The following is an 11036-nucleotide window of genomic DNA, read 5'->3' on the forward strand; positions in this document are numbered from 1 at the left end:
AAGTAGGTGCTTTAGACCACTGAGCCATCTCTCCAGCCCCTCACATATTTCACATATTTATTTTCCTCCAATAATTCTGTTAAGTATTAACATCACTTTCCACATGAAAAAACTGAGGTTCAAGAAGTTAAATTAAGTCACATAAGTAGTAGTATAGTAAGATCTGACTGTAAGCCTTCTGCTGGCAGCCAAAATCTGCTTTTTACACAATACCATACTACCTTAGTGCTATTTCCATTGTTGTCTGAAAATGCCTTGACTTATTCTAGCTCCTTCATTTAACATTAATTTCCCAGTTGAAGTCCTCCAGTAATAATGAGCTCTTCAAAGTAGTTCTTTACACCGAGGATCAGGAATTTTGTTTTCTTTTTGCCATGCTGAATATTGAACCTACGGCCTCACAAATAGAGGCAAGTACTATACAACTGACTGAGCTATATCCCCAGATCAATCAGAAAATTAGAGGACATTCAAATATCCTTATTCTGGAGTCACTTAGTTGCAAGGAAGAGTTCTCAAGGTGGCTAATGCAGGGTAACGGTTGCAGAGGTAGGTGCTTTAAGAACAGAAAATTCTTGATGGCCAATTAGCAATCCAAGTCAAAATTAAAATAACTAAAATAAAAGCAGCTAGGCATGACAGGGACAGGAATTAGCTGATTCCTCTCTCTCTAGCATCGTCTATCATAATTTCTACTAATTCTTATCAGGTTCTAGTTCACACACAATCCAACATTAATGCTCTAAGGCAGTGGTGGTGAACTTACATGTGTATCACTAAAAACTCTAAAAGGTTCCCATCACTGTTCTAGGGCCCTCCTATATGAATATTCAGTTCAAGGGCTCATTATCACTTGAATCAATCTTCCTTCTTAACTGTAAGATCCTCTGAAATAAGTGGATTAGCCTAGTTTCATTTATGGATTAGATCTTGGTTAAATGTTCTGATGTTGTTCTAATCACCTATGACTGAGATGGAGTCACACTCTGCAAACATCCTTCTAGGCTTTTCAGGGAGAGTTCTCAGGATTGATACCAAGGCAAAGTGCATGCCTTATCCCTGAGCTATACCCTCATCCCCCAGCTAGGCTTTTTGAGGAGGATCTGTGATGGGTAACAGTTTTAGAAATAGAGAGCTGGGGTTAATATGCTGTGGTAACAATCTTGTCTTGAAAAGTTTAAAGATCTCTTTCTTTTGTGACAGCTTTTTTTGTGGCTAACTCAGCCTGCCCTGAGGACAAGGCTGACGGGGCACATGGGAACCACGGTTCCCTGCACCTAAGCTTGCCTAAGCAAGGGCTTTAGACCATTGAGCTATCTCGCCAGCCCCTTATATGACACCTTTAAAAAGAGTCTGGAGCACTTATCTTGTCCTTGAGATCTTTTTTTTTTTAAATAGATGCTATTTTGTAATAACTGTAATAACACAGAGCTAAGAATTGGTGTTTATTTCAGAGCACCAAGGTCTCTGAGCACTGTTATCTTGGGAACAACGTGATGTTGGAATAGTATCTATAGTTGGTTTCTCTCTTAAACATGGGAACCTTAACCATCTTTAGTTACATCAATACACTTTGTTGTGCAACTATCACCATTATCCTTCTTCCAAACTTTTTCATCTCAAACTGGCACTACTCACTGAGCAGTAATTCCCCATTTCCCTCTCCCTTCTTACCATTTAGTAATTCTGTTGCTATTAACATGACCTTCGAAGGTACTCACAGCAGTGGGATCATATAGATACTTGTCCTTTTATATCGTATTTCCCTTAACATATGCAGGGTTCATCGGTGTTGTGGTACATGGTATAACTTCCTTCATTATTAGTACATGTTTGCAGTACATGATTATATCCCTAAGGTGTTTATACATCTTTCTCCTTCCTTTATCCATCATTTGATCCCCTTCCTAATTGAAATCTCCCTGCTTCCTATTATTTTTCATTTTGCATTTTATACTTTGGGTTTCTCTTAAGAGAAACCATATTTAAACTTACCTTATTTCACTTAACATTAAAGTGTTTCCATTGTCCTACAGATTACTCAAGCTTATCTTTTTAAAAAAATTTTATTTATGTGTGTGTGTGTGTGTGTGTGTGTGTGGCCAGCTCAGCCCACCAGGGGGCAGGGCTGGCTGGCATGTGGTGCTGGGGGAATGAACCGCGGTCCCAGTGCTTTGCTAAGCTTGTTCTAAGTAGGTGCGTTAGACCACTGAGCCATCTCACCAGCCCAAAGCTTATCTTTCTGTATGGAAGAGTACTACTCCACTCTGTAGGTTAGCTTGTTTTCTTCATCCATTCATCTGTTGCCCAACATACACACTGCTTCCATTATTCAATTACAAATTGTACTGCTATAACCATGGGATGTTTGTAACACCGTATGCCTTAACTCTTCTGGGAAGATATCTGGAAGGGGAATAATTGGTCAACCCTTCCTTTTAAAAAATAAAAATGCTGCTGTGAACATTACTATTCAAATACCTGCTAAAGTTTCCGTTTTTAGTTCTTCTGGCTGTATACCTAGAGGTAGAATTACTGATCAAATCGTTAATTCTACATTTAATTTTTTTGAGGAACCTCCATCCTGTCTTGCACAGTGGCTATGCTGTCTTACTAGGTATGTCTAAGAATTCCTCTCTCAACATTCTCACCAATCTCAGTGAAAAACATGCAATGCTCATTAGTTTTGATCTGTAGTTCCCTAAAGGGGATAGGTAGTGTCTTTTCACATGCTTACTGGCTATTATCCATTTACATCTTCCTTGTATAAATTTCTATTCAAGTCCCTAGCCCATTTCAAAATTGGGTTTTTTTGTTAGGTGGTAGCTCTGTTTTTTTTTTTTTTTTTCAGTACTGGGGATTGAACTCAAGATCCCTGTTCTGAATACTCATGAATTACTGGATATCTGCAAACATTTTCTCCCATTCTGCACAAATTTTTTGATACCTTAATGTATGCACTTAAAATTTTGATGGAGGGCCATGGAGATAGCTCAGCAGAATTAAGCACCTGCCTGGCAAGTGCAGGGTCCTGAGTTCAATCCCCGGTACCATAAATAAATAAAATAAATTTTGATGTAGAAAAACTTTATCTTTCTGATGCTGCCTGTACTTTTGGTATTGTATCCAAGCAATTATTTCCAAGTTCAAGTCATGAAGCTTCCCCACTTTGTTCTAAGACTTTTGTAGTTTTGGCTGTCATACTTAAGATTTTTTTCTTTTGGCAATATGAAAATTTATTACTAATGTCTTTTCATCATCAAAACTTACAATCTTGGTCTTTCCTTCTTGCCTTTGTAAAGAGCCAAAAGAGAGACACTGGCTACTTTTAACAACCTTAAAGCAGACTCCAGGAATGTTACCAATAGCATGACCTTTTCGACCAAATCCAGCAACCAGCACTTCATTTTCCTCAATGAAGTTCAAGCACCCATCACTGGGGACAAAAGCTGTGATTTTCTTGCCATTCTTGATCAGCTGGACTTGCACATACTTCCTAATGGCAGAATTGGGCTGCTTGGACTCAACCCCTACTTTTTCCAGCATGATCCCCTTAAGATTTTATCTATTTTGAGTTATATCTTGCATATGGCCTGAGTCCAACTTCATTCTCCTCCATGTTGACATCCAGTTTTCCCAGTACCATTTACTGAAGACTATCCCGCTGACTGGTCGTGGCTCTCTTATGGAAAACCACTGAACATATGAGGTTTTATTTCTATGTTGATACTCCATTATTTTATGTCTTTATGCCAGATCACAATGTTTTGGCTATTATTGCTTTGTAGTTAATTTGCTTTGAAATTAGAAGTGTAAGTTTTCCAACTTTGTTTAACCATTTTGGCTATTCTGGTTCTCTAAGGATTCCTGAACTTAATGGATGGGTATTCTTACTGGAAAAAGTCACTTAGATTTTGATAAGGATTACATTGAATCTGTAGATGCTCTTGGGTATTACTGACACACTAACAGTATTAAATTTTCCAATCCACGAACATAAGATTTCTCTTATTTCTCTCAGCAATGTCTTACTGTAGTCTTTCTCCCTTGAACTTAATTTTAAGTATTGTATTTCTTTTTTACGCTATGGTCAATGGAATTTTCCTTAATTGCCATTTGGGATTTGTTAGTGTGAAGTATACGTGTTTTTTGTGTATTATTGTAACCCTGTAACTCCTGTGATCCTCCTGCCTCAGCCTGAGTGCTAGGAATACAGAAGTGTGCCACCACATCTAGATAAAATATCCAATTATCTTTAAAAAAAAAAAAACTCTTGAATTACAAATCCTACTTCATGAAAGAACTTACATCTTAAACTCTTTAAAACAAGTTTGATTTTCAGGCTATTCTGGGTAATTTAATTCAAATTTAATCAGTGTATCTGACTATAGGTCATGTATGTGTAATTTGTATTTCAATAAATATTCGGCTGGGGTCTTACCCATGAACACAAGGCCCTAGGTTCAATCTCCAGCACTTCAAGAAAAAGAACTGTGGTATGGTATGGAGTCATGGACCACAGAATCTGATAGTTCTAGATTAGAATCCTGGTCTCCCGACATATTAGTTGTGTGACCTTTGGCAATTTCTGACATATTTTTGCTCCGCTTTAAAACTGAGGTGATACATTAGGTGCAGGGACACATGCCTATGTTCCTAGCACTCGGGAAGGATCATAGTGAATTCAACGTGAGCTTTGACTACATGAGTTCAAGGTTTAACCTGAACTGCATAGTGAGACACTGTCTCAAAAAAAACCCAAAATATAAATAAGTAAATAGTGGGATAACAATATCTGCCCTACTGAACTGAGAAAGGAAATAACTTAAGAAATAACTTTGAAAAAAAAAAAAAAAAGAAAGAAATAACTTTGAGAGAATCTCTCCACATAATCCAGACTGGCCTTGAACTTGATATGTAAGCCCAGGCTGGCATCAAACTCAAGATCCTACTTAGCTTCCTGGGTGCAGGGAATTCCAGGTGTTCACCACATGCCCAGCTATCAGATAATTTTGTGTGACATGACATCTGTTAAGGTACATAAGACCTAGATGGAGAAGCATAAAGAAAATAATTTTATTTTCGTATTTTAGGGAAGGGTCTACAGAGTGTTCAGGGTCTCACTACTAGATCAGACTCGTAGTGATCCGCCTGCTTACAGCCTCCCACGAGGCACCTCCCCAGCGCCACCCAGTCTCAACTGCTGTCTTAGTGTGCCCTGGGGGCGGGGCCAGCACGGCAGGCCTGAAAATTGAACCCAGGCCCCAGTGCCTGCTTGCAGGTGCTTTAATTCGCTGAGCTATTTTGCGGTCCTTTAAGAAAATAATTCTAATACTATCCTATAGCAACAGAATGGTATGTTGGAAATACAAAGCTATGACATGCTCAAAAAGGAAATTTAGGTAGTTTGTCGCCTATTTAGGTGATAAGACTGAGTAAATTATAAACAAGACTACTATAATAATCCAAGAAAACTGTAGGTGAGCTAAGGATGGCAGTGTAGACTAGAACCTTGCTGTGCCTAGTGTCATGACCTTCAGGAAGTAATTTTCTGTTATAGCTTAGGAGAGAACTCTCATCTTTACCTTAATCATTTACAAGACTCTAAGGAACCCTGAATCTTAGACACCAGTTTACAGAGTAAACTGAGGCTCAGAGAACAAGGCCACTGTTGCCCTAATACAGGGCCATTAGTTACACTGTAGTCTATAAAAACAGTGCCCTCTGTCGACAGCAGTGCTGGTGAAGAGCTTATAGCATGATAAATAGGAGCTGATCTTTATCTCAGAACTTATGGTTTCCTCACTATCAAACTATAGCTTATCATGCTGCCTTATTTATGGGTAAGTATGTAACGTATTTAGGGCTAAACATTAAATTAAAACAAAAAACAAATGAAGCACATCTCAGATAAAGGTTTCTCATAAGAACCTGGTAAACTTTTAAAAATGAATTTAATGGACTCCTATACATACAACAAATTAATGTAATTTATGCATTCTTAAATCACTGCTTAACAGGAAAAAGTAAATGTACGAGCCCAAACATTTATTTTGTGCTTCTCTAAGTCAGACGAAATTTCAAAAAAAAAGACCAATCATAAAAATTAAGACCATGAATTAATTTTCTGCTGACATTTCTTGAATTATCCCCAAGATACAAGGTCAGCATCCTTAGAAAATGCTGTAATTGTTATTTTGGCAAACCCAAAGAACAAACATAAAATCTAACCTTAGTAAAAATAAAAAACACACATTTAACAGGAATATTTCTGACTTGATGATACCAATAGGCTTTGTCCAGAAAATGGCTAAGAAAAATGTAAAACAAAAAAGAATACTCGCTTATTATATACACAAAAGTCTATAGCCATTAAGAGTTGTTGTGAACAGGATAAAAGGGGAATATTCATAGATATTCTCTGGATGAGTACCTAGAATGTGATCAAAATGAAAAAGGACGAAGAAGAAGGTAGTTCTGTGTATAATAAAGACATCTCTAACACATGATAAAGTCTCTACCTAGAGGATTTTTATTATTTGTCTTTTTGAGACAGGGTCTTGTATGCTGTTCAAGCTGGCCTTGAGCTCAATTTGTAGCCCAGGCTGGCCTTGGACTCAGTGATCCTCCTGTCTCAGCTTCAAGTGTGTGCCACCATGTCTGGGCCCTAGGGATTTTTTAAAATTAGATTCACAGAACTGCAACAGCAGAAGAAACTTTAAATTTAGAAATCTCTAACTCATGAATCTTACCACAGTGCAGTGACCTGACCAAAATCACATAGAGTCTGGACCAAAATACAGTCTAGATATGCTGTTCTCTGTATTAACTCTCTCTTATCTGTCCCTAACCATTTGAAATGGTTCCCCAATACTCTCTGCTTCATAATGTGCCCTTTACTCAAGAGCAACAGAATTCTAGACTATGTACAACTACCAATCTAACAATGACAGAGACATTATTTGAGCACTAGAGTACTTGGGTATGAGAAACAGGATAAATACAACATTATAAAATCTGTGACAACAAAAGAAGCATATGAGGAAATGTATTCCTCTTTTTACTGTTAAGTCCGTATATTATACAAAACATAACAGAGAAATGATTTTTAAAACAAATTGAAGTGTTTAGATGAAAAAAACATGAGAGGTTTGCTTTCTTATCTACAATCTCTCAACAAATTGTTAGTGTTTTTCATTTTGTTTTGAAATAGGATCTCACTATGTAGAGTCCAAGCTGGCCTCAAACTCACTGGTGATCCTCCAGCCTCAGCCTCCCAAATGCTGGGATACAGGCATGTGCCATGTGCCACCATACCCAGCTAAATTGTTGGTCTTGCACTTCAGATATCAAATAAAGATAACTAGCTTGAAACAAAACAAAACAAAAAAACTGATATGCTGCAAGATTACCTATAGTTCAGTGACTGGCCAGGAGTGACAGATTTTCTAAATCTTATCCTAAAATGTTGGCTATAACAAAGGCAGATATGCAAAGTCCAAGCTTTTATCAGACGAGAGAAACTTGAGTGAATACAATTTACCTCCAAGCTCTCTGAAAGGAGATAAAAAAAAAAAAATAAATACTGCATTTTACCAGTGCTCTCCACAAAGCATTATTCTAAGCATGCAGAAAGTTCTCATGAGCAGCTACATAATAAAATTCAACCCAGAGGTAGGTTCAAGGCCAAGAGTATGAGTGGTTCAAGCAATCCCCTAAGGCCAGTTATTTCAGAGAATGCCCATTTGTGCTGGGAGATAGGCCTATGGCCTATTTTCTTCTCAATCAAAAGGACATTCCACCTTCCACCTTATTTTTAAAAAAGGCATTTCTTGCACCTGTTACTGAGAACAGCTAGAATACATGGTGGGGCTGACATAAAATTATTAGCAAGCACATGCTAGCTACCCTACCTTAAAATCTATCAAACTGTAAAAGCGAGTAGAAATAAAAGGTTGAAGATAAACCATTGTTCCGCAAGATAAGGGAACAAAATTTTATAATAAAGAGAGGTTAGGCACTCATTTAACTCTATGGAGAACATCATTCTCAACCTTGGTGAAATATAAGGAACAGTATTACCAAAAGCTGACCAGGCCACTTAAAAGACCAAAAAGAGAGGGAAAAAAAAGCATTTAGGAAAGATGGTGGGGCTGGAGATATAGGTCAGTGGCAGAGTACTTGCCTAGTGCGTGTGAAGCCTTTGTCTTGATCCTCAACACTGTAAAGGAAAAATGAGGGGAAAAAAGGAATAGTGTAAAATAAATCTTCTGGGTCTGACCAGGTAAGTGAATTTAAGGTAACTATACCAAAGATAGCCGACCTATTACTCTAGCAGGAGGCTGATGGCTAAAGTATCTTATGACATTTTTAAAAATTTTACTGGTTTTTTGAGACAGGCTCTTGCTGTGTAGTGCAAGCTGACCTTGACCTCACTATGCAGTCTGGGCCAGCCTTGAAATTCTGAGCAATTCTCCTGCCTTAGATTCCTAAGTGCTAGAATTACAGGCACATACCGCCATGCCTAGCTCCTTAAAACACTTTTTTTTGAGAGACAGGATCTCACTATGCAGTTCAAGCTAGTGGGGATTCATTATGTAACTCATGCTGGTCTTGAACTCAGTGATCCTCCTGCCTCAGCCTCCCAAGTGCCAGGATGTTAAGTGTGTGCCGTGCCCAGTTTCTATCTGTACTGGGAATCTAACTGTGCCCTGTGCTTGCCAGGCAGGCACTGTGCCCTTAACCTATATTCCTGGCCCTCTTAAGACATTGTAAACTCAGAGAAAAGTATGAAAAATATGGCAGTTAACCAAACAGATTAAAACCAAACCTCCAACAGTAAAAATATCTTCAGATCTGAAGTCAAAGATACTCATTTATCATTAATTCTGTGTATTACTGGGGAAAGAAAAGTAGCAAATGTAAAGATTTGTTTTATTTCTACTGGGGAAAGGAAGAGGATAAATAGAACTGTTTTCCAAACTGTTCTCCATTGTGTATACACACCCACACGCATACATATACATACATACACCCAAATTACCCCCCAAAACAAAAAAACCCAAGAATCAAAACCCCTTCACCCTCAAGCTGCACCAATACTTCATATTTTGACCAAAAGAATAGATCCTGGTAGGAAGTGCAAAATGCAAAATCAAATGACTGAAAAATGCTGAACAAACAGCATTATTAATATACAAAATATTATATTACTGAACTAGTAACAGATGATGTTCTCTGTATTGGTAAAACTTTGGAACCACATAGCTGATTTGTTAAATCTAGTCCATGCCAGCTTCCAAAAACCAGAAAAGATTTAGTTGGCTTCATTTTTTGATGCTTCATCAAAATTTTCTACGAGATCTGGAAAAAAAAAAAAAAAAAGCAAGTAAGTCTCCAAAAAGAAAAATGAACAAAGGAAAACAAAGTCAATAGAACACTAAACTTCAAATCCCAATTAAGACAAAACTATTGCAACCAGAATTAACCTGAGAGCATACACAGCACGCAGACATGAACTGATGGTACTGCACTAGTTATGATTCATTTATCTGTTTAAAACAATAATCTGAAAGAAATTTTCAACTTCTTTTTTAGGCATCTGCCAACCACTAAGGTGTAAATTATAATTTCCATGAAATGATATATACTATGTCAATTTATAATCACAGTGATTTCAATATAATAAATGTAGGCAGCAGAGCTTTGTGTGAAAATTTCTGATTCTATTTTTTTTTTTAATCATGTCTGTCTGGGACATTTATTTATTTATTTGCAGTAGTGGGCATTGAACTCAAGACCTTGTGCTTGCCAGTCACTTATTCTATTGAGCTCTCTCCCTGGCCCTTGATTCTATGTTCTAATGAAGAAACTTTTATTCGTTTTCATTAGATCCTATCCACTTCACTTTGAGTCCATTTAAATTCAGAGCTCACAATCAACAAAATCCTAAAAGCCACCTATTCAGTTAGTGAAATGAGATAAACAAACGGTATGCTACAAATTGCAGGGCCAAAGGTGGCGCCACTGACCGGGGACATCATCATCTTCCTCGTCCATGTCCTCTGGCTTCGGTGCTTTGCTGTCCAACACTACGAAAAGTTTACAGTTATTAAGAGCAAAAACCTTTGCAGAACACTTGTATGTCTACAGTGTTATTTTTTCCCTGTCTAAATCTTACACAGTTGCTTAGAAAAAAACTAAAAACTATAAACCTAAAATCTAATCATAGTTTTTTGCTTAAGTAACATTAAAATTAATAAAACTGTAAGTTATATATGCAATAAATATAGCTGGTGATTTCATTGTGCTGTAGATAAAATTTACATGCAAAATGGAGCAGTTCAGATGGTTTTGAATAAAAATGCATTATAAATAACTTACAGAGGCATGTTCTCTGAGAACAATGAATATTAAAAATTATTTCCATTTTGTTCAGAGTAACTATGCAGCATGCTTAGACATGGAAATATGAGGCTCGACAGGATATCATATCTGCTTCTTGTACTATGGATAAGCACGAAGAAGATAACAATGCAATGTATTAATTATTGAAAATGCCCTATTAATCAGCTTTGAAACTGTCTCATTGATGCTTCTCAAAAAAATAAAATAAAAAATAACATTTGCAATAAAAAAGGAAATATGAGACTACTAGCAGCAATAACACATATGTGAGACTATGACTATCTTGGAAATCGAGAATTTATGGTTACCTTATCTACAGTATAATAAAAATACTGCATCTGAATACTTTATGTCCTATACTAATAATTAGAACAAGCTCAAAATTTTGTAAGCATTCAAGTGACATTATACAAAGGAAAGTATAATACTAAGGCAAATCCTCTTAGTTTAAGATGTGACACATTTTAAATTATTAGGTTTCTTTTAATTAAGTGGAGAGCTGAAGAAAATATACCAACAAACTGAAATACCTACCTTGTCGTGGGAACTGTTCAGCTAATTTCCTAAGACTTGTTAAGCTGTCGGCACCCAGCTGACTTAATATTCCAGGAAGCATTTCTGTGATTGGT

The 11036-nt window shown here is 37.0% G+C and overlaps 1 long non-coding RNA gene across 1 annotated transcript; it reads right to left on the reverse strand.

The window, feature by feature from the left end:
• Positions 1-8908: 8908 nt before the first annotated feature.
• LOC111818905 lies at positions 8909-11031 on the reverse strand. Its single transcript, XR_002822771.1, has 3 exons — positions 10942-11031; positions 10032-10091; positions 8909-9363 (listed from the first exon to the last, which is right to left on the reverse strand). It is a non-coding gene; the product is annotated as an uncharacterized LOC111818905 (long non-coding RNA).
• Between the last annotated feature and the right edge of the window lie 5 nt (positions 11032-11036).

This window comes from Octodon degus, unplaced genomic scaffold, assembly GCF_000260255.1.
Source record: "Octodon degus isolate 3935 unplaced genomic scaffold, OctDeg1.0 scaffold00107, whole genome shotgun sequence".
Classification (NCBI taxonomy): domain Eukaryota; kingdom Metazoa; phylum Chordata; class Mammalia; order Rodentia; family Octodontidae; genus Octodon; species Octodon degus.